The sequence below is a fragment of the Sapajus apella genome, unplaced genomic scaffold, assembly GCF_009761245.1.
Source record: "Sapajus apella isolate SASKATOON/1434 unplaced genomic scaffold, GSC_monkey_1.0 scaffold7, whole genome shotgun sequence".
NCBI lineage: Eukaryota > Metazoa > Chordata > Mammalia > Primates > Cebidae > Sapajus > Sapajus apella.
In genome coordinates this window covers 29837703-29865288 of record NW_022436947.1, presented here as the reverse complement: position 1 = coordinate 29865288, position 27586 = coordinate 29837703, and the positions used below count along the sequence as shown (strand labels likewise).

Sequence of the window (27586 nt, the reverse complement as noted above, 5' to 3'; positions counted from 1 at the left end):
AAGTTGGCTCACAGAGTTTTCATCTACACAGGCGCTGCTGGGAACCAAAATTTTAATGTTCTTGCTAATGGGGCTTGATTACAATAGAAAAGGGTGATGGAGTCCCAATTTTTCTTAGAATGCCTTTTTAACTTCAACATTCCAATACCTACTTTTCCTTTCATTTCTGGTTTTGGCCAAGAATGTAATCGCACATCAGATTTCAGCAATAAGACGGTTTTGCAGTACTTTTGGTTATGATCAAAAAACAGAAACGCTGAAAATATCAAGAGAAAATCTATTTGTACTAGAATCTTTAAGAACAAAGAAATCTGAGAGAATGTGGCAACATGGAAGAGACTGATAAGAAACATTCAACACAATGACAGAGATCAAAGGCTAATTAGAGTGGACAGAAGCGATCCTGGGAAGCAATAAAGTGGAGAGATGGGCTATGAGGCAATGGGGTTCAAGAACTGTGATTGTAATGGGAGCAAGAAAAATTGGCTGTTATATTTAAATAGCTTGTTTTCAGACTCTTTTTTTTTTTTAGATGGAGTCTTGCTCTGTTACTCAGGCTGGAGTGCAGTGGCGCAATCTCGGCTCACTGCAACCTCTGCCTCCTGGGTTCAAGTGATTCTCCTGTCTCAGCCTCCTGGGTAGCAAGGACCACTGGCAATGCACCACCACACCCTGCTAATTTTTTGTATTTTTAGTAAAGACAGGGTTTCACCATGTTGGTCAGTCTGGTCTCGAACTCCTGAACACAAGTGATCCACCCCCTCGGGCCTCCCAAAGTGCTGGAATTACGGGTGTGAGCCACTGCACCCAGCTTTGTTTTCAGACACTTTAAAGTTTTATTTATATCTATCATAAATCTGTATTAATAGTTGCCACATCTGACGGAGAATATTCTGTTTTCATAATACTTGAAGGTGTAGGAACATCTGGAACATTTAGAGATACGGTTTTACCATGTTGGTCAGGCTGGTCTCAAACTCCTGAACTCAAGTGATCCACCCACCTTGGCCTCCCAAAGTGCTGGGATTACAGGCATGAGCCACTGCACCCAGCCTTGTTTTCAGACACTTAAAAGTTTTATTTACATCTATCATAAACATACATTAATAGTTGCCAAATCTGATGGCGAATATTATGTTTTCATAATACTCGAAATCGCACAAACATTTAGAACAGTCACTCCTTTCTTAATGGGAATGTTCTTTTCTCTGAGTCCCCATAACACTAAGCTCTTCCAGCTTTTTTCTTCTTGCTGGTTGCTCTTTCTCAATGTCCTCTGCTGATTTTTCCATTTTTGTTTCACATTAGATAATATAGTGCCCCAGGTCAGATCCTCAGAAACTTCTTGTTTCTGTGTACACTCTTTCCCTATGTTGTTGCATCTAAAGATAGATATGCTGATGACTTCTAAATTTACACCTTAAACTCTGATCTCTCCTCTGAGCTTCATGCTTTTATATCCAAAATGTGATGTGTCCATTATGTGGCTAAAAGGTAGCCCAAGCTTAACTCACTATTCTGAAATACATATAAAAAAATGTTTTACTTTTGTTTACAGCCAATTTAATTGTTCAACCCATCCTTTTACTTGCCAACTACCAGAAAATCAAATGAACTAAATATCTAGTTAAAATTTGGTCTCGTCTAATAGTTTCATAGATCCTTTCAATAACACTTCATTTCTGTCTAGGAAAAAAAAACTTCGGTTCTTCAAATAGCCCCTCTCATGACATTGGTGGGGAGGAGTCCACTGGCTTTCATGATGATCCTATGTGTATTACTAGCTCTTTGCTACTCAAAGTGTGGTCTGTGGACCAGTACCATCAATGTCTCCTGGGAAGCTCTTAGAAATGCAGGCTAAACTCCAGCCCTAGTCAATCAGAATCTGCATTGTAGCAGAATCCTTAGGTGATTCATAAGTCTGAGAAGCACTGAAGATCTGGTATCTATTCAGTGTGCCCCTGGGTACTACTTGCTCTGCTAACACTAAAAGCTGTGATCTATGGTTGGTAACATTTTTGTGGAGTTTTGTTTGGATGGTTGGCTGCCTTGGTGTAGGGGTTTTTTTGTCCCCATTGGTTCGCTGAGAGCCTGAGTTCTTTGTAGCTGAATCAGCCTCACCTCAGCTTCCACTGGCAGCAACCTCCTGAATGACTCATTTATCTTCCATCCAGTCTGCAGCTCAGGAAACAGACCAGCTTCTGCTGTTGGGACCCTTTGTCCATTAGCTGTCTCTCAACCCAGCATCTGTAGCTCAGGAAAGCTAAATCATAGGGAATCCCTCTGTCCACATTATAGAGTGGTCAAATTGCTGTGGTACAATATAAAAGTGATGGGGGAGCAAAGAGGTGATATTTTACCAGAGATGGGGGCAATGATATTATTGTTTACTTAATGCACCTACCCATCTCCAAGCTAAAGTCACAAGGGTATGTCAGAACACACCTCTCTAACTACCTTACTCTCACCACTCTCTGATCTTTTCTCCCTAAAAATCCTCAGGGCAAAATAAAAGGCTTTTATTTTCCTCCCACTGTATTTTATTTTTCTTCTTTCTGACTCTAGCTAGACCTTAATAGTGAATGGAGTCTCTCCTCCTAGGGGAAAATTTCATGAGCTCAGTCTCAGGCTTAGGTGGAATCAGGAAAATCTTATCTCAAGATGAAAGCCTGGCTTGCTGTATTTAGTCCAGAAATTCACACCTTAAGGCCTTTGTGCTAGTTGTTTCTTTTGCTGGTTGAATAATTATATTTTTGCAAAATAAAGCTGCATCTTATACTGACTACTTCTTGGAATTTCTTCTGTTACAAATTTGAATCTCCCTTCAGGGAAATAAATGAGTACAGCTGATGAGGGCAAAGTTTTGTTTGGTTGGTTTTTTTGCTGTACATGGTTAAGCAACAAATAAAAGCATTTTAAACATTTTAAAACATTACCCGTCTTTTATATGGGAAAGAGAGAATTCTGTTTGGGGATGAGGACAACTTGCTCTTCTCAGAATCCCACCATCACTTGCCAGCACCACTATCCACATAGGCAGCCCCACTGCCTACCACAATGTAGAAGTCTGGCTTAAATCCTCTTTTGTCATATCCCTCATACACAATCCAAACAGTCTTTTTAGGTCAGAGTTTAAAATATCTCTGGAATCTCTTCAGCTATCAGGGAAGTCCAGTATTCAGCATCTGTTATTCCCCTTAACTTCTATCCGCCTCTAACCAGTTCTCCATATAGCAGTCTAGTGATTTTTGAAACAGTGAGTTAAAAAAAAAAAAAAAAAAACCTGTAAGTGTAATAATATCTCTACCCTACTTAAAACTAATGGCTGCCCACTACAATTAAAATATAATTCCTTTCCATGGTTTGCAAGACTACAGGAGATCTTATCCCTGGTCACCATTTGGCTCTTGTGTCCTAACATGTCCCCTTTGTTCATTACTCATGCACACTGGCCTTTTTCTGTCCCTAGGATATGCCGAGCTCATTCTTGCCTTAGGATCTTTGAGAACACTGTTCCTCTGCCCATTACACTTTGCCCTTGTTTCTTGGCTTAAGTGACTCTTCTTTCAACATTCATGTCTGTGCCCAAATGTTCCCTTCTAAGGGTAAACCTCTTTAATACCGTATGTTAATCATCCCTCTTTGTTATTCACTATATTACTACTTTAATTTCTGAATAATATTTACTGTCTGGAATCATTATTTACTTGCACATTTGTCATTGACTATTTATCATCTACCTCTTACATTGCCCCAAGTAACATTTCTGAAAACAGTGACTTGATTTTTCACCTTTATATCCGAAGCATCTAGGACAAAACCTGGACAGGTGTTCAAATATATTTCCTGAAGGAATGAATGAAAAATAAAAGCTGGCAAGGGCATGATAGAAACAAGACTCATACCTGGCCGGGCGCGGTGGCTCAAGCCTGTAATCCCAGCACTTTGGGAGGCCGAGATGGGTGGATCACGAGGTCAAGAGATCGAGACCATCCTGATCAACACGGTGAAACCCCGTCTCTACTAAAAATACAGAAAATTAGCTGGGCATGGTGGCGGGTGCCTGTAATCCCAGCTACTCAGGAGGCTGAGGCAGGAGAATTGCCTGAACCCAGGAGGCGGAGGTTGCGGTGAGCCGAGATCGCGCCATTGCACTCCAGCCTGGGCAACAAGAGCGAAACTCCGTCTTTAAAAAAAATAAAAAAAAAATAAAAAAAAAAAAAAGACTCATACCTGCTGTGTGAATTTGGTATGCACTTTCAGGAAAACAATATGTTTAATATATCAAGAGTCTTGGAATGCCCCAGTCTTTTGGTCTAGAAAGTCACTTAAAGCAATCCAGTTTACTCATCTTTGCTACTGAATTATCTGCATTATTCACAATATAGAACATTAAAAAAATTAGAGAAACAAACATCTAATGTTTGGGGAATGGATTATCTATACAGTATTAATGTGGAATCTAAAAATAATAAAGATTATTTTATTTTTATGACATAATTTTTAAAATATGGAGTATTTTCTATTATGTAAGGGCAAAAAAATGTGCCAAAATGAAGTATACCAAAGTGTTATATACCATATATCCTTTGATGAGAAAATGCTTTCTTCCTCATTTCTTTATCCTTTTTGAGTTTTTCAAACTTTTTTACAATAAAGCTGTGGTATTTTTTATTTTTAGGATTACATTTTTTTTTGCTCCGTCGCCCAGGTTTGAGTGCAATGGTGCAATTTCAGCTCACTGCAACCTCTGCCTACCAGGTTCAAGTGATTCTCCTGCCTCAGCCTCCCAGTAGCTGGGACTACAGGCATGCGCCATCATATATGGCTAATTGTTGTATTGTTAGTAGAGATGGGGTTTCACCATGTTGGCCAGGCTAGTCTCAAATTCCTGACCTCAGGTGATCAGCCTCCCTTGGCCTCCCAATGTGCTAGGATTCCATTGTGGTATTGTTAAAAGAAACATTTTAAAACCCAACATTTACTTAGTTAAATAATATAGAAGGAATCACAATCAATATATGTTTCCTTGAATTAAATATGACATTATTTTGTTCTAAATCCACTCAGTCTAATACTATACAAATGGGCATTTACTTATATTTAAGCTCACTATATTTTAATCACTCTTAGAATTTAATCTGCCCTAGGAGGACAAGTTTTGACTTGGGCCTTAAGACAATGTTCCAAATCGCACATGAGGTGCTTCATAATTCAAGCACAGGTATGCTTGCACATGCATAGTAAAGACCATAACATCTTTTTTAAACATTAGTAAATGAGCTCCTAGCTTTACGATTACACATATATACCAATAACTTGGATAACTAAATTATCCATGCATCTTCAAATTACAATCTGCTATGGCTTGTATGTGTCCCTACATTTCATGTATTGGAAACTTGATCTCCAAATTCATATATTGATGGCAAATGGAGGTGGGGCCTTTTAGAGGTAATTAGGTTTAGATAAAGTCATCAGAGTTGAGCTCCCATGATGGGACTGGTAGCTTTAATAAGAAGAGAAAGAGAAATCTGAGCAGGCATGCTCTTGCTCTCTCACCATGTGATGCCCTCTGTCATGCATGATGTCATAAGAAGGCCCTCATTAGATGCAGCCCCTTACCTTGAAATTCCTAGTCTCCAGAACTGTACAAAATTAATGTCATTTCTTTATAAATGACCCAGTCTGTGGTATTCTGTTACAGCAACAGAAAATGGACTAACGCATAATATCTTTGCTCTATGAAAAAATTACTTCTCCAAATAAAGTGATGCTTGGTGTTAACTGAAATATAGGACTGTTACAGTGGACTGGAGAGCTTATTGCTGCAGGAAAGAATATCTGATGTTTCATGGTACTTGGAGGCATTTGGAAAACTCTTCCATTATGCAAATGAAATAAAAAATATAATCACTGTACTTGAAACAAAATAAGGGCTGTTAGATTTGACTCAATCCTTTCAATGCAATTTTATCACATATATATGTAAATATACACACATATATGCATATATTTATATATACTAAGTATATATGTATATTCTTATATACATATGTGGATAATATATATTGTATATGTGTATATTATATATATGTATGTATACACACAGACTATTTCAAAAAGATTATAAGTGATTGAAAGGGCATGGAAAACTTAGACTTAGTTAGCTAATTGTTAACGAAAGTTAAACATCTGCCATTTCCATCATTCTACACTCAATTAAGCCAGGCTGAGGATTATCTTATAAATGCTGGCTTTGTTATATTTTTCTCTTAACAAACAATTCGGTTCAATCTCTTCTTACTGAATGCTTACTATATGCCAGGCATTGTGCTGAGGACCAGGAATACAAAAACGCAGACATCCTGTTCACTACCAAGTTTCAACACGGTCACATATCTGGGACCAAATGTATATTCATTTTAAAAACAGAAACTCTGTAGTAACTTTCAGTATTAGAGGAATTCTTGTCAGCAGCCATGATATCTAAACTGCTAAATATATACTCTAAATAAATATTCTATAGGCACATCAGATCAGAAACAGCTGGCAGCTTCAGGCTGTTTATTTCAAAATGAATTGAAGACGTGTAATCAGACTGGTGAGGATATTATTGATAGAATAAGTATCTGTGTACTTTGACAAGAATAAATTTTCTTCTTTCATGCTTTCAAATTTAGGGCTTTTTTAGTGGTGTTAGGATGCCCCCATTTAATGCTAGAACACCATTTAGTTTATCCTTAGTCAATTCTACTGAATTTGGCATTCCTTAAATTTGATTGAGGAAGAAATCTGAAAAAGACAATGACTTGAAATATATGTTTATTAAAAAGGCAAGACTGTCAATATACTTAAGAAAAAAGAAAAGGTAAAAACAAAAAAAGCCAAGACTACTTCTGACAATGCTGTATTAGCTTCTCACACTTATGATTTTTTAGTATTAATCTTTGAGAATCCATGAAAGAAATAAACCTGTACTTGCTTATTGTGCCTGTTTCCAGATTTCATACACGTTACCACCTCTCTGTAACAGTAGTCTTCCAAAGAGAGACTTGACCAACCTGTGCTCATGGACACTGTTTTTGGTGCAGTACTAAAGCTCTGCACTATGAGTCCAAAGATCTCATTTAGTCATGGACTCTTGTGCAGGTAAGACACTAACTGATATGACGGTCAGCAAAAAGTAAAAGAACAAGTAATCTATATATATATTTATTAATATCTGCATTTGTGGATTAACTAATGTATTGATACATCTTTTGCTTGCTGTATTAAAGTAGCTCAACACAGAGGTAAGAATGACTTCCTCCCCTGACTTTCTATATGGGTGAAGAGGTGGCAATCTCTGATTGGGTGTCTGCATAGCACTTTGTAGAAATTTCTTTTTTTTGAGACAGAGTCTTGCTTTGTTGCCAGGCGCCAGGCTGAAGTGCAGTGGCATGATCTCGGCTCACTGCAACCTCCGCCTCCCGGGTTCAAGCAATTTTCCTGCCTCAGCCTCCTGAGTAGCTGGGACTACAGGCCGCGCCACCAAGCCCAGCTAATTTTTGTATCTTAGTAGAGATGGGGTTTCACTATGTTGGCCAGGATGGTCTTGATCTCTTGACCTCATGATCCATCCGCCTCAGCCTCCCAAAGTGCTGGGATTACAGGCGTGAGCCACTGCACCCGGCCCACTTTGTCTACTTTTAAACTAATGTCATTGACCATATCAAAATGGGGAGGGTCCCACAAACCCTATTTTCCAGGGTGAGGAAGAAAGAAAGATTGCCTGATATTTTAAGTAGGAGCTGCTTTCTCTGTTGTAGGTTGGTAGGAGCTGGAGAGTGGAGCAGGAGCCTCCCAGAAGCAGTGTTTTCTCACCCCAAATCTGAACTGGAAGCTCATTAAAGAGCACCAAGCACCAGTCTGCAGTAGCCATTCTGAATTTAACAGTAACAATTTGGAGGCTGCAAATCCTGAGGTCTGACTCTGAACATGTGTTTGTTTATTGGCACAGGGATAGCACTACACCATTTAGTTATAAAGCACAACGGAGTAAATCTAGATTAATACGAGAATCCATATTTTGTCCTTCTTTTGCTGTATGTCACACTTCTCAGTGAGACCCTAACCAGAGCAGGAATTAAGAATAGGTCAGAAGAACATCTGCTTTTCTTATTTTGATTACGTGGGCAAGCAAAGGAATTTGCTTTTATAACACCAAAATAACTTGGAATGCGGCAAAAATAAACGCACCTTCTGTCTCACGGAATGTTATTACAGTACAACGCTTTGTGAATGCTTGTTGGCATTTTCAAGCATTTTTTTGTTCCCCTCATTTCTTTCTCAGCTCCATAATGCAATCCTCATGGTTTGAGCACTAGACTTCAAATGAGACATCTATTCAGAGAGTGTTCAGACAAAACGAGTGGTTTCCTTAGTAATGGGAACTATGTGAAAGCCTTCAGCACAGCCCCTTCAGCCAGCCAGGCTTCTCCCGCGCTTGTGGTTCACACATAGGCTCTCAGTGAGCATTATACAGCTGGGGGACACTCCTAAAGTCTAAACTGACCAAAGCACTGAATATTCATTGTATTTCTAATAAAATGTATCCTTTATAAAGGTTAAGGATGTAAGAAGTACTCTTAATGGTGAGGGTTAATTTGCTCATTTTCTGCATCATGTCTATGGAATAGAAAGAAAGATAAGTGATTTTGCAAAAAAAAAAAAAAAAAAAAAAAGACACGTGTTATTCTTTTGTTTGACTATATTTTACATTTCCTTACCTTAAAAACCTAAGCCTGTCGTATTCTTGTTCTGTCTGTGACTAAATACTGCTACTTCTGATTTTCCAGTTTTCTGCATTAACAATCATCTTCAATAAAGCTTTGAAATTCCGCTATTAAGACAGGATGCGAATTTTGCCTTTTGGAGTCTCAAATATATATAAAATATAGTAAGTAGCTGCATATATACCAGTGTTGAACTTTTATGGATGTGCATCTATCCATTTGATTACTTAGTTTCAGGACAATATAATAATTAGAAAAACAGCTGGTTTCTCTGGGTAATACAATTGTCACTCATCTTAAATATTGACTCTCAAAGGCAGACAATTAACAGCAACTATCCAAAATAAAAAACAACATGAAAATAATAAAAAAGTTATCTCAGCTGATATCATGTTTGCCTTTGAGGAATAATAATTTATAGATACCTTCATACTACATTAATCATCCAATTAGGAGAATAAAAATACAGTCAAAGATTTTGGGGATGAGAAATATGAGATAAAGCTAAATTGTTAGCCTTCTACCATGAATGTTTTGTGGCAATTTTATGATAAAAGTTAAGCAATAAAACATGCAAAGAAGAGGAGAACAAGGGCCTCAAAAGATAACTGAAGAAAAGAAAATATAGTTTTAAGACCGTTGGCTTTGGAGTCTGACTTGCATTCCAGCTTTCCTTCCTCACCAGCATGATAACTGCAGAAGTTGACCAACCCCAGTTTCCTCTTCTGTGAAAAGGGGAAAGTCTTAGTAGAGACGGGGTTTCACCGTGTTGACCAGGATGGTCTCGATCTCTTGACCTCGTGATCCACCCGCCTCGGCCTCCCAAAGTGCTGGGATTACAGGCTTGACTAAAACTACAAAAAATTAGCTGGGCATGGTGGCGCGTGCCTGTAATCCCAGCTACTCTGGAGGCTGAGGCAGGAGAATTGCCTGAACCCAGGAGGCGGAGGTTGCGGTGAGCCGAGATCGCGCCATTGTACTCCAGCCTGGGTAACATGAGTGAAACTCCGTCTCAAAAAAAAAAAAAAAAAAAAAAAAAGGGGAAAGTCCCTGACTGCCACACAATACTGCAAGAATGAAACCATATGTGTGCAGGGTCTACCAAGTTTCAGTGTCTTGCATACAGTTAAACTCAACAAATGCTATTTATTATTCTAGGTACTTTAATTTCAGCATATATAATTTCTCCACTTGCAGAGCAATAGATATTTCAAAATCTGATCTATTCCATTGTGGTTTTTGGATAGCTCAAGGAAAATCTTTTCTATTTTTTTGAATAATAATAAATATAACAAAAATACTAAATTTGCTGTCAAGAAATAATTGAACTGAGGACTGAAGAGTGAATAGTGAGACGCAGGCTTGCTAAACACAAGTATGTGCCTGACTGTGTTGTGGAGGAAGGGGAGAATGGACTAGGGGGGATGAGAATAGAAGCAAGAAAGATGAACTAGAAAAGATGAGACTGAAAGCAGGGAAGTTAGGAGCAATTGCAGCAACCAAGGTAAGAGATGATGAGCACCTAGGAGATGGAGAAGATAATTTAAGAAAATGAGTAAAATCAAGTTGTATGTGGTCAAATGAAAGACATGAGGCACAAGGGCCAAAGTTCCTGCAGTTCTCTAGGTAACTAGGCAATAGCAGAAATAAAAAAAAAAAAAAGAAAGCCAGTTTAGGGGAGAGCTTAAGAGGTCAGCTGTAGATACGTAGAGTACAGAGTGCCTGGGGATCAAGCAAGTAGAGACATTTACCAGACAATTGGAGGGATGTATTGATAGGTAGAAAGATGGGTGGATGGATGGATGGATAGATGGATGCATGGATGGATGGATGCATGGATGGATGGATGCATGGACGAATGAATGAACAGATTGATAGAGATAGAGAGAGATAAACAGATAGATAGAATTTTATTTGCAAGAGCAGTGATTTAGATTTGAAAGTAGTAAGTGGAAGCCAGGGATGGTGGCTCACACCTGTCATCCCAGCACTTTGGGAGGCCAAGGCAGGTGGATCACCTGAGGTCAGGAGCTCGAGACCAGCCTGACCAACAACATGGAGAAACCCAATCTCTACTAAAACTACAAAATTAGCTGGGCATGGTGGCACATGTCCATAATCCCAGCTACTCAGGAGGTTGAGGCAGGAGAATTGCTTGAACCCAGCTAGGGGGCAGAGGTTGTGGCAAGCTGAGGTTGCACCATTGCACTCTAGCATGGGGAAAAAGAGCCAAACTCCATCTCAAAAAGGAAAAAGAAAGAAAGAAAGTAGTAAGTACATAGAAGAAGAGATCGTATTATCTAAGAGAGCATATGAAGAACAGCAGGCAAAAGAACCACCTTAGGATAAATGCTTAAGAGGTAGATGAACCCACAATGACAAGGGACAGAATGTGCAGACAAGCATGAGAATGACTTAGGAGGCTTTGGTGTACAGGACCCAAATTGGGAGGGCACTGGTTAAGATTCCAAAGCAGAATTTCAGTAAGAATTTCAGTAACAAGGTTGGATTAGAAACCAGAGAAAGGTCATCTAAAAAAGTAGGTAGAAAGTGATGACGTGGTTGTAGCAAATGTTGATAACTCTTTTGAGAAACTCTTATGAGGAAGACAGAGATGGAAAGACAGACTAGGGTTAACGATTAAAGGGATGATTGTTGTCATCATTGTAGTATGATTAAGAATTAAGCATATCTACGGATTTTGTGGAAATATTGCTAGATATTTTTTCACATTGCTAAAAAAGAAGTAAAAGTCAATTCCCTGAAAGCAACCAATGGAATGACATAGAAAAACCAAGAGACTTTTTGGATCTACAGAGAAATACAAGGAGAAACATAGGGAAGAATAAAGCAATCTGAGGAAGAGACAGAGAAACAAATTTGTCTCCTTGATTTTCTGACGTGTCCTCCTTGATTGTGAATTTCGTGGATTAGTGAGATTACTTCAAATTACTTGTATTTTTCATTAAAAATAAGACCTTTGGGCCGGGCGCGGCAGCTCATGCTTGTAATCCTAGGGTGGATTAAAACAGATTTAATTTTGCTCCTAAATTAAAACAAAACCTATAGGTAAATAAGAATCTCTGTTTTTCTCCAATTCTACTTTTCAAAACTCCTTTGAAAAAGAAAATGAGAACTCTGATCCAACTTGCTTTAGTTCAACATTCTAATAAACAACCAATGCTACTACTCACTTTACATCATGTTTCTAACTTAATTGAGAACAAATCTGTTATTAGAATTAGATCACAAAGGTCAAAGTCACTGAAGACCTTCTTAGCACAATGTCAGCCCTTCACTGTCGGTGGCTCATTCATGTGTATTTAGCTTTCTGAGCATATCAACTCGTTTTTTCCACTAGGCACTGCATTTCTTCAGAGCTCTACTTCTCAAATCGTGACAGCAGTAAAAATTCTGTCATCAACCCTGAACAACCACTACTGTATAAAAGCATCCACTGTCAGGCTGGGCACGGCGGCTCACACCTGTAAACCCAGCACTTTGGGAGGCCAAGGTGGGCGGATCATGAGGTCAAGAGATCGAGACCATCCTGGCCAACATGGTGAAACCCCGTCTCTACTAAAAATACAAAAAAATTAGCTGGGTGTGGTGGCGTGCGCCTGTGGTCCCAGCTGCTCGGGAGGCTGAGGCAGAAGAATCGCTTGGACCCAGGAGGCAGAGGTTGCAGTGAGCCGAGATTGCGCCACTGCACTCTAGCCTGGAGACAGAGCAAGACATGGTCTTAAAAAAAAAAAAAAAAAAAAAAAAAAAAAAAAAAAAAAAAAAAAAAACATCCACTGTCTAGTGCATAAAACTCATTCCTTTTCAAAAATAGTATTTTATTTTTGGCATCCCTTGTTGCTGACTACATTGAATTGGTTGCCTCAGCCATCCATCAAGCATTCCTTTATTTCACAAATGAATATTGAGTGCCTTGTGCAGTAGAAAGAGCTTTGGCTCTGTAAGCTGAAGAACTGAGTTCAAATTTTAGCCCCATTATTTAATAGTTTTGGGACATTTGGCAAGTAAGCCAGCTTCTTTCAGCCAATGTTTCTATACTGTCAACTGAAGGCAAACACATCTATCTTATAAAGATGTTGTGAAGATTAAATATCTTTTAAAACACACACAAATAGATGTTAGTGCTTGACAAATGTCATTTTATATGCATTGTGGAGCTTAGAAACATAATAAGACATATACTCCCTCTAGGAGAATCTCATACACTAAAAGGGGAAACAGGTAAAATTACAGAAACAATTATAATGCCAAAAAAAAAAAAAGTTAAGTAATAAGAGTGGTAAAGAGTACTACTGTGGGTCAAATGGGAAATTATATCTTGCTAAAGGAGGAATACCATGACCATGATAACAGCGACCACTACCATAATAATGCCAATAGCAATGTCAAACATTTGCTCAAGACTTCTATGTTTCAGCACTTTTCTAAACCCCATATACATATTAACTGTTTAAATTCTCATAACAATTCTAGGACAAAAATAAGATGCAGAGATGATACTTAAACCAAGATGCACTGATGATACTCAGCAGAGATGATCCTTAACACAATGCTCAGGGTCACTAGGAAGTGGCAAGGTGAGGACTCTGCAACCCACATTCTACACTGCACAGGCTGCTTTTCTAACAAAAGCACAAGGCAAATAAAGCTCAGGATTTGATGAAACAGCAATAAACCAGCCACAAGTTTAAAATCCCAATCACTAAACCAATGAATACTTATTTACTGTACCCCAGTATTTTCTTATTTGATGATGAACACAAAAGTCTTTCAATATAATTTAAGGGCTGTAATTATGCATTTATGTTTTAAAAACATTTCAATGCGTTTCCATTAAAACTCAATATTCATCTGGGAAAGCCTGCAGACATTGCCTGCAATGTAGCTAACATGTATAACCATGTAATACTGTGTTTTGCAATGTGAAATTTCTCTGAAGCTTTATTAGCTTCTAAATGAAGAAACTTAACAAAGAAAAAAAAATGAAGGGAGAAAAGGAAAAAGAGTGAGAAGAAAAAAAAGAGAGAAGAAGGAAAAGAAGAATTAGCAGAGACCCGTCAACCATCCAGTAGAGGACAGAGTAATATGGTGGAATAAACCTGGAATACCTGAGGGGTTCTATCCTGGCTTTCTTGTGCCAACTGTGGGATAAGATTCCACAGTTCTCATTTGATGATCACTCACAATTGCATTAATTCAAAAACAGTAAAATCCTTACTGTATTACAATTGAATGTCTTCATATGGTATTTCATTATATAGATGATACTGAAATAACTTTTTTATGTATCTTTTGAGAGAGCCACAGTTCATATTTACAGTTAATGACTAAACTCCTGATAATTGAAAAAAACACCCAAAACTCACACTGATTCTACAAAGCTGTTGATACTCTTGGAACAAGATAGAAATTCCAGCCAAAGAACAGAACCATTTTCATCCAAAGACAGAGTGATTTTCTCTTTCACATTAAAAATCTCATTTCTAGTGCTCCATATTAAATTTGTAAAAATGAGTATAAATATTTTAAATTTATCATGTACCTACATTAATAACTGTAAGAAGAGCAATTTGATCTCCCACCTTTCAAAAAAAGTAATAATTTAGTCAAAACAATTTTCTATGAAATAATGTAATATAACATATGAAAGTTATCAATTCTAACTGAATGTTTATCAATTCTAACTGAATCAAAACTGAAAAGATTTTTCTTGATTTCTGAAAGAGATTGAAATTTAAAATATTAGGTATGATTGTAGTTTAATTTAAAAACCAAGGAAGTACTTTAATCATGTATCTGTTTGACTATCACAACTTGCCTTCATTATGGGAGCGCATTATAATTGATTGTTAGATTTGTCAGTTATCCAACCAATACCAATCAATGAAAACGAATAACTTAAGATACCATGGCATAAATGAAAACTCCTTTTTCAAATAATTATGACAATTTTAAGATTATTCTTCCATATGAGGAAATAAATCATGCAAATATTGAAACGATTTTGAATATTAAAGAAATTGAGGTTAGATAGAGTAAAATTAAGAGATAAGAAGGATGATTATTATTATTAATAAAAGTACATTTGTGGGAGGATGGGGAGGGGCAGCATTAAAAGAAATACCTAATGTAGATGACGGGTTGATGGGGCATAGCAAACCACCGTGGCACATGTATGCCTATGTAACAAACCTGCACATTCTGCACATGTACCTTAGAACTTAAAGTATATATACATATATTTTTTAAAGTACATTAAATTATATATAAGCATACTCTAACACAATATCCCAACACTCAACCATGATCCTTAACATACAGAATTGACTCAGTGCTTTCTGAGTAAATACTAGAGTGTCTAGTAAAGAATAAAACCCTACAATAACATTCGAAAATAGGTGTTCTTAGGTTAAATGACAAACTACTTTAATTTTGAACTTATTTTGATTCAAAAGGCTAGGAACCATCTGAATAAATTTTTATAGAAAAAAAGCATTTGGGAACTGTTTCTAGAAAACTGTGGAGTCAAAATATTTAGTATTTAAAGATAAGTCTCTTGCTTTAAAAATTTCCTGGTATTAGTAGTATTATAATAACTGCAAACTATTGGTCTACGTCATGTCAATATAACACTTAAGGAGCAATTAGATGTGAATTTTTTTTTCTGTCGATCTAATAAGTGTCATTTCTTTTTACTCCACTAGAGGGTAGTCTCTCAAAACTAGGGTTGGAGTCATGACTCTAGCCTGCTTTTGACCTGTTGATAAATTAATCCTCCTCAACATTCTCCTCAACAAGATGTTTCTCTAGTATACTAATCAAGGTTGAAAAGATGCATTTTTAAAACTGCTTTTTGATTTTTCATAGATGGTCTTTGAGAAATAGGCACTGCTATGTGTTTCTCTGTTTTCCAAATTTCTGGTAATTAATAACAGTGTTTTACATATATGGCTTATATAGTATATTATCCTGGGAAATATCTTTCAGAGTTAATAGGCCTAAGAATAAAGATAAATAGGTTTTTTGATAATCTAACTTATTACAATTGAAATATTTCCCCAGAGTGCTAAAAAATATATATATCCTAAATACATACACACGCACAGATATACAAACACACCTACACATGTACCCATTCATATGTGGCTCCTAGATTTATTACATCATTAAAAAAGAAGTCAGTGAATATAATTAGAAATGCATATTTTAAAAAATTACCCCCTCCAATGCCAATGTTGTGAATTATAGAGAGGTAAATACAAGCTTTATTTTAAAAATCTGGTCAATCCATACAAGAAATGTCATTGCTAAAAAAAAGAAAAAAAAAGTGTTATGGAACAGCAAGCACAGATGCTAAATTAAGTAGGATCTATAGAGAACCAAATGCCAAAACAGTTGCAAGCTCCTCTTCTTAAATAATACAGTCATTGCTGAACTTCACAGAGACAGAGTCGGAGGTGTGAGTCCTTACCAGTTGTTTTTAATATTTGGGAAATCCTTATTAGTAGTGTGTCCTGTGTATTTTCAGACTGAAAACATAGTTTCTCTGAATGACTGATAACCTCAAATTGAGAAAACTTGTCAAAAATTCCCAACATTCCCCTGGAAAGAAAAAAAAAAGAAGGAAAATGATACCTAGGAAAATATGCAAGCCTGTTTCATTTATTTGTATCCTAAGCAGCAGTGTCATAGAACAGACAGTTCGTTTCAGCCAACCAGACTGGAGCAGCTGCGAGTGCTACATCTTGGCAGTGTGAAGCGATTGGCTCCTCTCTGGGGAGTGGAGGGTGTTCAGTTATTAATGACCGCTGAGCAGGCAGCAGCATGTCAGTGTGACAACTGATCGGGTGAACGATGCACCACTAACCACCATGGAAACAAGGAAAAATAAAGCCAGCTCACAGGATCTCTTCACTGGATTGAGAGCCTCAGCCTGCTGACTGAGAAAAAGAGTTCCAGGAAAAAGAAGGAATCCTGGCTGCAGCCTCCTGCCTTCCTTTACATTTTAAAATACAGAGACAAGATTACGTGCATGTGTGCATATCTATAGTACATATTTGTGTATACTTTGTTACACAGAGACACAAATGCACCTATTTACACCGGGCAAGAACACAACCATGTGATTATCTCAACCAAGGAACTGAAGAATCCAGCACGCAGGGACATCGGAGCTGGGCTAGCACTGAAACTGCTTTTCAAGGTAAGTTTAAAATACACGTCTTTTAAAATACGTTCTATTTCTTGTCTCCTCGATGATCATGTTTTTACATCTAAATCCTCCTTTGATGTCTTCTTCTTGTCTGAATTTTAAGAGCATTTTTCTTTTATTGCACTTTTGAGAAGATATTCACATGCAAAACCCATCTGGCTCTGTGTGTGCCTAGCTGTGTTTGTGAGATTCTCCAACATGCATTTTACTAGCTTGAATGCCCATCAGAGGATGTGAGTGGGAGAGAAAAAGCAGTGTTGGGGGGAGGAGAAAGAGGAGGGAGAGAGAAGAGAAGGGAACAGTGGGGGAGAAGAGAGGAGGAGAGGGAGAGAGAAGGAGAGGGGGGAGAGAAAAGGGGGAGAGAAGGAGACAGAGACAGAGGAGAGGAGAGAAAGACATGGGTGGGGAGGTGCAATTTTCCTTTTTCTTCACATTATTTGTAGTGAAAAGCAGATCATATGTTATTCTGTGTTTTGAAATCAACCCACCAAATAGGGCATTTTCATTCTCTCTCATCCAGTAGATGGATATTAAGGCAAATGCTGTTGTATGTCAAGAGCTAAAACCACTAAGCAGAGTAGCAGAATGAGCATATCACAAACAGCTATTGAATTTCTGCCAGGCTACATCTTACGGACCGGGGTAAATGACTTCCCTTTAATAACATTCCCTCGCTGGTCTGAAGGGACAGTGCAAATGTCTGATTGCTAATGCAGCTGGAACTGCCACACACTAGGTAAAAGGATCCCATGAACCAGAAGAGTTCTAATCTTCTTTGGTAATTAACAGGATCACAGCAGGATGGCTTTAAAGTACATTTCCTATTTAAGAAGATTGTTTGTTCTAACCAACTGCTATATTCCCTTTGCTGTTATTGAGCTGGATGGCTTAATTCGGCTCTAATTATTCATTTTTAACAATATGTCCTTGTTTCTGTGCCTCTAATCTCAGTGAAAGCAGGCTATGAATGTGAGCAGAACCTTCCTAATTTAGGGAAAACGGGATAACCTGAGAAGAAAAAAGAGAAGTAAATGTTCAAAATACCTACCTAGCAAATAATGTGCTCTGGGACCATAAATATTACTCAAATATTTCTCATCTTTGGCTTCAGAAGCAATGCCTTTGAGACACAATTACTCTCAGTAAACTCTATGAGCAACCATGTATCGATGAATCATGGAATTCAGTGTGGGTTAATTTTTACTTCCAATCTTATAAAGGAAAGCCAGCTACTTAGATTATGCTTTCAAACAGAAAACACCAATTGAGGATATTGATGGAAACATTCACTGTCCTCTTTACTGGGTCCTGGAAAGACAGTAAAATAAACCTAACATTTGTGTTTCATCTTCTGCGGCTCTCTCCTGCCTTCTTTTAGTTCAACTAACCACATAGTTAACGGAGTCAGCTTCTTTCAAACTGTGGGGTTTTTTTTCCCACAACTGTGATTTCAGAGCTATTATTGGTTTTCTAGTTGGTAATAGAAGCCAAAGCAAAAAGACAATAACGAGCCACTTAGATCCTGCCACTTTCCCATAAATGTGTCAAAAAATGAGTCCGTTTACAATATGTAATATAAGAAGTCAATTAATTTCAGTGACCTTTGTCAATGATGACAATAAAGCAGCTCTGACAATATGCCAGTGGCTTCGATTTTCTCTCTGTAAAATGAACAAGTTTAAGAAGAGGGTTCCTGTTTAGAGAGAAAAATGAAAGGTGCTGAAGCATCAGCTTGCAATATTGGCAGCTTTGCTCGCTCTGCCTCAAACACCACATGCATTCTATTAAAAAAACAAAATGATTTATTACAAAATGGAAAAGGTGTTTTATTTGTGTTTCTGCTATTTATTAAAGGTGCTGCTTTTGAAACAGGCCAAATCTGATATTTTGAGGTACCTCCTAAGTTCCTAACCAGGAGGAAAAGGCTTGAAGTAGATATTTAAGCCTCTGACTTCAAACTCCCATATAATGTAGCACTGCAGTATTGACTTCAGTTTTTCTTAGACCTTTTCTAGGGAAAGTCTGCATGCCAAACACACACATTCTTAAATCTAACCCGCCTTGTAAACTGCAATTGATGACACTTAAGAACAGTGGAGTCACTCTTTAACCTTAGTAAAGCTCACATACATATTTTGTGGATTACAGAGATCAGTAACGTGCCCACTGGAGTCTGAGAAATACCAACACTCCAGGCCCCCAGTGTTGTCACTCAGTGTGTGCCAGTGAGTTTGGTGATTTGATCAGTATGCACTAATGCCAGATGATGGACATATGCGTATGCCTGGAAGTCTTAACGATAGTCTCCCCAAATCATGTAACTGTACCAGAAATAGAAGCTTCCTGGCAAGACAAGCTTTAAAGGACCATTTTTTTTTCAGGGTGTCGCTTGTCACAGACAACATGCTGAGTTAGAATGCTGATGAGTAGGTGGAATTTTTTATTTGGAGGTGGTGGTGGTTGTTAATGGTTTAATAAACAGTGCTACCAGCCTTCTAGGCCAGCAATTTAGTGACCTACAAAAAAGGCGATCAGCTTATGAGGTACTAACTACATTTCACTGTTTCTTTGTTCTTTTTTTTTTACATCTTCTGCTTTTGCCATACGATTGGTTTGATGTTTTGCTCCTCCTCCCCAGTCTGAATTTTTTCGGGTGTGACATTCCTATGTAACATGGCACTATGGTATTTATTACAAACTAAGTTGATCAGAAAGGTTTATAACCTCAGTTTTAAAAAAAAACAAAAACAAAAACAAAAAACCTATGTAAGTTAAATGTTATTACTTAATTAGCATCCCCTGAAAATGGGCACAGGTGAGGTATTGTTGGTGAGTCTGAAAGAGATCATTAAAAGAAAGCTACTAGCAGCCTAAAAAAAAAATGAGTTCCTACTTCTAGCCTCAGTAAGGATGCTCCTCTAAAATGATTTAAAATAATGTAGCTCCAGCCAGTCTGAAGAAACACGAGACATGTGTACAGCCCACTAAAAATTTTCCATGAAGACCTGGATCTGGGAGTTTAGCTACTTATACATCACTCTCTGGTATGAAACTAAATAAAGCAGGTAAACTCTAGGCAAAACATTAGTACATCTTGTCAGTGCTGTCAAAGATAAAGCTCTCTGACATTGGCCATGCAACGAGTACTCAGGAAAGCTTCACTGTGTAACAGCTGAACGGAGCTCCTGCAAAGAGCTCAGGGAATTCCTCCCCTCTCCTGATAAAGTGATGTCTTCTTAGACATCTACAAAGTCACTAGTAAAACCTGGTAACAATTACTCCTTTAGCCACAATGTGAAAGGAAGTCAAATTCTAATATAAAGACAGCAGCTGGTACCAGAGGATGAGAAGAAGGAACAGGCAGAAATCAGAATGTTTTTCTAACTTGTTGAAAGGCATGGAAGGCCTCAATAGATGTTATTTGGAGGTCATTAAATAAAAGATCAACAAGAAGATTTAATGGCCATCTCAAATATTTCTGAAGAAGTACAGTGCCTACAGGGCCATCTACTATATTTGCATAATTGTCAAGTTTGTGTACACCTGCTTGTGATTACATTAATTCATCTCTAGGCCATAATAAGGGAAGAATTTTTTATGATGCCATTAATAAAAACACATTACACAGCTTCAGTATATAGGAATAAAGAAGGGAGATATGCTTTCATAGAATAGAATTTTTGAACTGAAAGAGACATTAGTAGCTAGTCTAATATTTTCATTTGATAGGAGAAAAAACTGAGGCTGAAGGATCTGAAATCATTATAATGTAATATAATATACTATGTATTCACCCAGCTATTTATTGGAGAGACCTAGGTTAGAACCCCTTACAATACTCCCTCCAGCATTCCATTAAAATTCTGCCTCCTTAGTCTTTCAAAGATAATGTCTTCTTAAAACCTCCTATGTGTAAAAAATGCCCCCAAACTCACAGATATGTACATAAAAAGACAGAAATGTTTATCCAGATAATCAAGTATTCTAAAAGCAAAAGCCAACATTCAAGAATAGAAGCAGCAATGATTTATTAAGTATATAACCCCCAAATATTTCAAACCCATAATTCATCTTTTGAATATAGTTTACCATATTCTGTAAAGTCATAAAAATTAGAGCTTTGCCCTGTTTTTAAAACATGTTAATAATAATACTGCTATCCTTTGATCATCTCTTAAAAGTTTTGATCACCTACTATAAGTTTTAAGGTTTCCCAAGAATTCTGAAGAGCCTCTCCACATCTGTTTTTACTTGGTTTCACCATAAATATTTTAAGGCACTTAACATGTGCCCTTTTTTTATACAGTGTCCATTCTCAGGATCCATGCTTTACTTATAAGTCTCACTGGAAAACAACAAATATATTATCAGGATAGCAATCCCTCTCCCTCACTCCCATTGCCTACCCATCCTGATTTACTGTTTGATTTCCAGAGTCAGAGTGAGAGCTCCAGCAGGCAATGACATCTCTTTAATATCACAATCCTATTCTTTTCTTTTTGGCAAATTTACTGTTTCTAAATGTGCTCTCCAACTTTTGTGTAACATAATAGTAATTAACTGATTCAATTTGTGAGAAGAATACAAAAGTAAACACAATAATTGTGAGTATTTGTTTAAAACTCTACTATTTACAGAGCAATTTTTCAACACTTTGCTCCTCACAACAATCTGATGAAGCAGGGTAGGTATGATGATGATGAACATCTTTAAGACTGGAGAATGAAGTTCAGTGAGGTTAGGAACTTGCTAACATTTTGAAGTACAAGGGTCTCTGACTCTAACGGGTAGAAGAAAATATGGGCGCAGCATGGATCCCTGGCATTTCTGAAGTTAGTAATAAATATTGATTCCCTTTTTATTGAACTTCCACTCTAGACCTTATCCTTCCAACAACTGTTCTTTGTACCATACCACACTGTATCTGGATGGATTTTTGCAAATTAAAATCTTTATTTCTTTATTTAAATCACAGCTATTGCTAGGCCTGAGTTAAATTAAAAAAAAAAACAACAACACACAACCAACATCTGTTCTTGGAGAAAAAAGACTGTATGTTGTTCTACCTACTCATCCATATGTTTGTCTGCCAGCATTAGCACTTTGATAAACAGATACTTGGCAAAGGTCTCAAAAACACGATAAGATGAGATAGGTAAATTATTTAGGGACTTTCCAGGTTACTGAAAATTACGAACAAAGTCTCTCAAGTCACTTACGAACCCCCAGTGGATCTAGTGTCAACATAAAAGCACCTCTTTAGCATCACCTTTCTGGTTTGTCTTAGGGAGAAAATGACACATTAAATAAGAAAAAAAATAGTAATTTGAAAGTAAACTGGTATTTTTGTAAACTAGTAAAGTCAAAATGCCAGGAAACTTAGGTACATTATTCTGTGAGCCCTTCCTAGGGGAGATTTTGGCTGTCAAAAGTAATAGAGACCTTGAAATGAAAAAAAAAAAAAAAAAAAAAACCTTTAAAAAATGTTCTAAAGTCTGTCATTTCACGCTTTACTTCCAGGAGGTGAAGCATTCCACAGATAATCAGCTACTTTATTAAGAAAAAGAGGGTAAACATCACCACTTTTTGTATGTCTGCATAAAAAAGGCCCACTGAATCAGTTAAAGGTTAGCATCCATACACACCATTCCTATTTCCAAAGGCCTGAAGCTCCTGAGATTCAATTCCCTGAGGAACAAGGGAAGAGGCATTGTCTTGAAACTGGTACAAAACAGGACTTCAGGAATGGCAGGATGTGTCCTCTGGGGATTAAGCCCGCTAACGTGAAGCTCAGGACTCACAACATTTACAAATGACATAAATAACAGTGGATATTTTAACCATAGAAGACATTTAAGAGACTTGATTTTCACTGTGGTAAACAGGTTTGATTTGGGCTTGTAACTTTTTTCTAAAATTATCAAATCAATAATGACTATAATGAAATAAAGTCAAATATTTTAGTGGAATCATTCCTTGGGGTAACATTTGTTCCATAATTTATAGTCTCATAATGTTGAGAGATCAAAGCATTTAAATAACATTGTTAACAATTTGCAGCTTACCTTTGTTAAGAAAAAAACACACAAAAAAATCTTAAAAACAGACATGCATTTTTCCAACATACAATTCATGTTGATTTTTATGTCATTAGACTGTTTTACTATACTGCTATATTTATATGCCTCAGAAATACGAAGGGTTAATGGGGTCTAAGTTTAATTCTATTTTTATCAAAACTTAGTCCCTCAGAAATACCAAACACTGAACATGATCTACAAAAAGTATTCAGTATCTGTAGAATACAAGGGACCATAATGACCTTTATGGAAATTTCAATAGTTGCAGGAAATAATTTCAAAACATATCGACACAGATTATATTTTGATTTCTCCAAAGGCCAAGGGGTTAATGGCCTTACACTGCAGGTGCCCAAGGCACTGGGAACAACAACAGCAGCAAATAGAGCAAGCGAAAAGAGAATTCAGTCCAGGCCACAATGCTGTATCACTGAAAAGGAAGTGCAACAGAATAGAATGGAAAGAGCAAAACAATGTGACTTCCACATATGAAAGAAAATCTAAGAACGTACTAAAACCTTGAACGTTCTATTCAGTCATTCCTGAATGAAAAACATATAAAATGCCATTATAAGATACAAACTTCATCCAAGTCAGTTTGTTGTGTGACTAGCTGAACTGACTCACCAAACATATAATTTATATTTGTTCCTCTTATTGTCATTTATTACCCACATATTTTTTACACAAACATTATGATTGTTTAGAGTGTCATATGGTAATGTTCAGCTAACTTTTTAAAATCAGTGAGGCATTTTCCAAATCACTATTTCCTTAATTACTTTTTAATAAGGAAGCAAAATTTATGTAACTATCAAAATCTCATTTTTATATTTAGGCTATATATAATAATATGCTGCTGTTGGGCAAAATAATCAAAGTAATAAAGAATTAAAACAAATGCTATGACATAAATTAATGTAAGCAGAGACCTTATACGTTCAAACCACATCATCTCTCTTAGACAATTCTTTACTGGCTAAAGGAATGGTAATAATACTGACAGTTGTCATTTACAACATACAAGCATTTTCCATGCAAAACATTGTGCTAAGCACTTAACATGGATTTTCTCATGTAATCCTCATAACAACCACACTAAGTAAGCACTACATTGAACCCCATTTTACAAATGTGAAAAATAAGGCTTAAAGAAGAAAAGTAACTCGCCATAACTAATGAAGAACAGGAAAAAGAACCTAGTTCAGCAAGCCCTAAAGAACATGCCTTTGTGCATGAGGCAACACTGCCTCCCGTTGGTACCGCCTAAATATAGCTAGTTTACATCGTCTTCCAAGACTCAGATAGATTCTCTACCACAATACAATCACTCCGTTTATAATTTCATACCGTGCATTCTGCTCATACTAGAATATTATATCTTTATAGGATTCTTTTTTGTTGTTTCTGAGAAAGGAGTGATGATTTACTTATTTGTATTTGAGTTTTGCTATCTACTGGATGAACTAAATGATTTTTTTGCAGCTCCATTCACAGCCAGATCTGTGAACTGGCAGCTTATATCCACCTCTTTCATCGTTTTCCCATCAAGTGGAAGTCAACATACTTCTTTACCTGAGGTCATGCAGTATAATAAATGACATGAAAGAAAAATGCAATACTTAGCTCATCGGTCTCAAATTTCATTATTTCTAATAAGCTTTCTGTGTATCTAGTTCCAAATTTTGGACACATTTTTCCCCTCATGTATTGTCTTTTAAATGATGGAGGGATGAATACAGTCTGAATACAATTTCATTGCTACTATGATCATCAATTTTCAATGAAATTCATCAATCTTCCTCGGTATTAAAAGCTTCTAGCCCTGCCGAATTAATTGATCAAAGCTATAATATGCTTTTCAAACTGAGGATGCTGAGCCAAACCTAAAACTTCAGTAGAAGAGTTCCATACTAGTTGTTTGTAAAACTTCAGGATTTCTTGCTGTGTCACCTCCTGAAAGGGGTATCAGGGGAGTCCTTCAACTTGACTGTCCTATAAAGCAAAAGCTGAATGTAAAATTAAAGCAAAAATGTTGCTGAGGGTTCCTCCAGTGACTAAAAATGGAGTTTAGAGAGCTCACCTCAACACATATTTTCTGTTCAAACTGAAGATTTTTTAGAAAATCATAAGCAATTAGACAACTGAAGAAAGAATTTCAATTTTGAAGTGATAAAAGATTAAAGTGTTATGAATCATGAATAACCTAACTCAAAACATATAAGATATAAAGAAGGACATATATAATTTTAAATTAAACTTTTGGGGTTTTTTTCCTGCTACTTCTTATATACCACAAAGACGAGGAAGAAGGGGAGAAAGAGAAAGAAGAGGAAGATGGTGGGCAACATTTATTTAACATGCTCCACAGCCGGGACCCTGGGTAAGCTCTTTGTTCACCTCATCTCATTTCACTTTGGTTCCATGAGGGATCTGAGGCTTGAAATGGAGAAGCATTTGCCCAGCTTCGCTCAGTGGAAAGGTCCTGATTTCAACTACGAATGTCTGACTCTAAAGCCCATGTTATTGTGTCTTCCTTAACATATATTTCTTTTGTAAAAATTTCAATAAGTTTTCGGGAAACAGGCGGTGCTTCGTTACATGAATAAATTCTTTAGAAGTGATTTCTGAGATTTTGGTACACCCATCACCCAAACAATGTACACTATACTCAATGCCTTATCTTAAATTTCTTAGAATTAGCATATATATATATTATCCTTAAAGAAGCATTTGACTTTTTATGCAGAAGCATCTAACAACAGGCTCTTTCTATAGTTTTAAACTTCTCAGCCAAGATCGGGAGCCTATATCTAACAATATGCTCAAACTTTATATGTAATATAAATACATAAATTATTTATAACATATATAGATTTAAAATAAACGTAATAAATGCATCAAACTTTACAGTTTTACCATATAGTGCAACCTGATTGTATACTCTTATTTCATGAATAATATAATGAACACTTAATATAATTCAACTAATCCAAATATATTAGTTGTGGATTTTCTACTTAAACATTCTTAATCTAATTTTAGAAGTGTAATGTTTGTAAAAAATATCATAGTTGAATTCCAAGAGGATTTATGAACATCTAAGAACTTGATCATTTCTTAGAGAACGGAAATCAGTAATGAAATAAGGAAAGTTTTCTTGACCATAAATATCTTGCAAATTGAACAAGCAGAACAGTGTTTTATTCTTATTCAGCCCTGGATGTTGCTCCCCAGATTTGAAAATATTTGAAAACTTTTACATATCTTTCTATATTTTGTAAAGATGATGAGCATTTCTAAGTTTAAAATTCCCCCATAAAGAAAGTTTACTGTCTAGAACGGTAACTCCTCCTCCTTGATCACCACATTCTGCCTCCACCCCTGCTAGCATATTGAATTCTCAATCCCATTTAGCACGGTGCTTTTGTGTTTAGTTTTTAAGCAATGTGCTGCTCTGAATTTTACCTGATAGAGACTTCAATGTCTTTGAAAGAAGAAATATTCTAAAGATAATATCTTACCACTTATTCATTTAGACATGTCATCTTATGGTCGTTTAATCAATGACCATGACATAGATACATCCCTAGTCATTGAACCGAACCTTAGCATACTGATAAGGAACAATGTCTATATGATATAGTAAGTAGAATCATATCTGTATCCATGATGATATACTACAAAACTCACTTGGGTACTTTTAATGTATAATCTCAGAATGTGTGAGAGTAACATCTAAGAATCCATACTTATTTTCTGCAAAAAGTTACAGAACTATTGGGTAAAGATTCAAGTCTTTTTTCTTCGTCCACTGTCTACCATTTTTGTTTTAGATTTAGTAAAAAAAAAAAAAAAAAAAAAACTTATTTGAGACAATCAATTGCTTGAATTTATACAGAAAATACATAGGTACAACAGGTACAATAGGTATATTGTCTTGTATATTTCCTGAGGAGACTGAGAAGAGGGTATAGCTAAATGAGTTAGGGGTTTGATTTTAAGGGATCTGACTGGGATATCCAAAGTAAACGGCCTCAGTTAATAAGTAATAATGTAAGGCTGTGGTAAACATAGTTCCTATCTCTATCGCCCCCAATATAAAAAGGCACACCATCCACAATCATTTCTTGGCACTCACGTGATATCTGTAGGGTAGCAGGTTATGCATCCTTAGGAAGACCATCTACCCAAAATGAACAAACCTCTTATGGCCACATGTTCGTGAAGTCCAATTTTCATACATTATATCTCATTCCATATGAAACTCAACCAAGGGTCACCCAGAAACTGCCACCAATATAATTAATAAGTAAACTCTACACTAGCTGTCAATTTCCTTTAAAAAAAAAAAAAAAAGAAGAAGAAGAAGAAGAAGTCAGAATATAAATCCCTAAATTGGGACAGATTTTACAGATTTTAGGTCACTTGTTCAAAGTGACTTAAAAGACATAATTGGAACCAAAACCAGGTGATTCAATCCTTGCCCAGTGGGT

General features: G+C 36.6%; 2 protein-coding genes across 8 annotated transcripts in view; one reads left to right on the top strand and one right to left on the bottom strand.

Annotated features, from left to right (window-relative positions):
- IMMP2L (inner mitochondrial membrane peptidase subunit 2) overlaps positions 1–27586 on the bottom strand; it is an 865268-nt gene that overhangs the window by 391937 nt on the left and 445745 nt on the right. The window lies entirely within an intron of this gene.
- LRRN3 (leucine rich repeat neuronal 3) overlaps positions 16209–27586 on the top strand; it is a 33140-nt gene continuing 21762 nt past the window's right edge. The window contains exons 1-2 of one of the 2 annotated variants that reach the window (XM_032275688.1): positions 16209–17001; positions 25392–25473. The gene's annotated coding sequence lies outside the window, so the exon portion shown is untranslated. The remainder of the gene's footprint in view (positions 17002–25391; positions 25474–27586) is intronic. The other variant, XM_032275689.1, reaches the window with a different exon arrangement.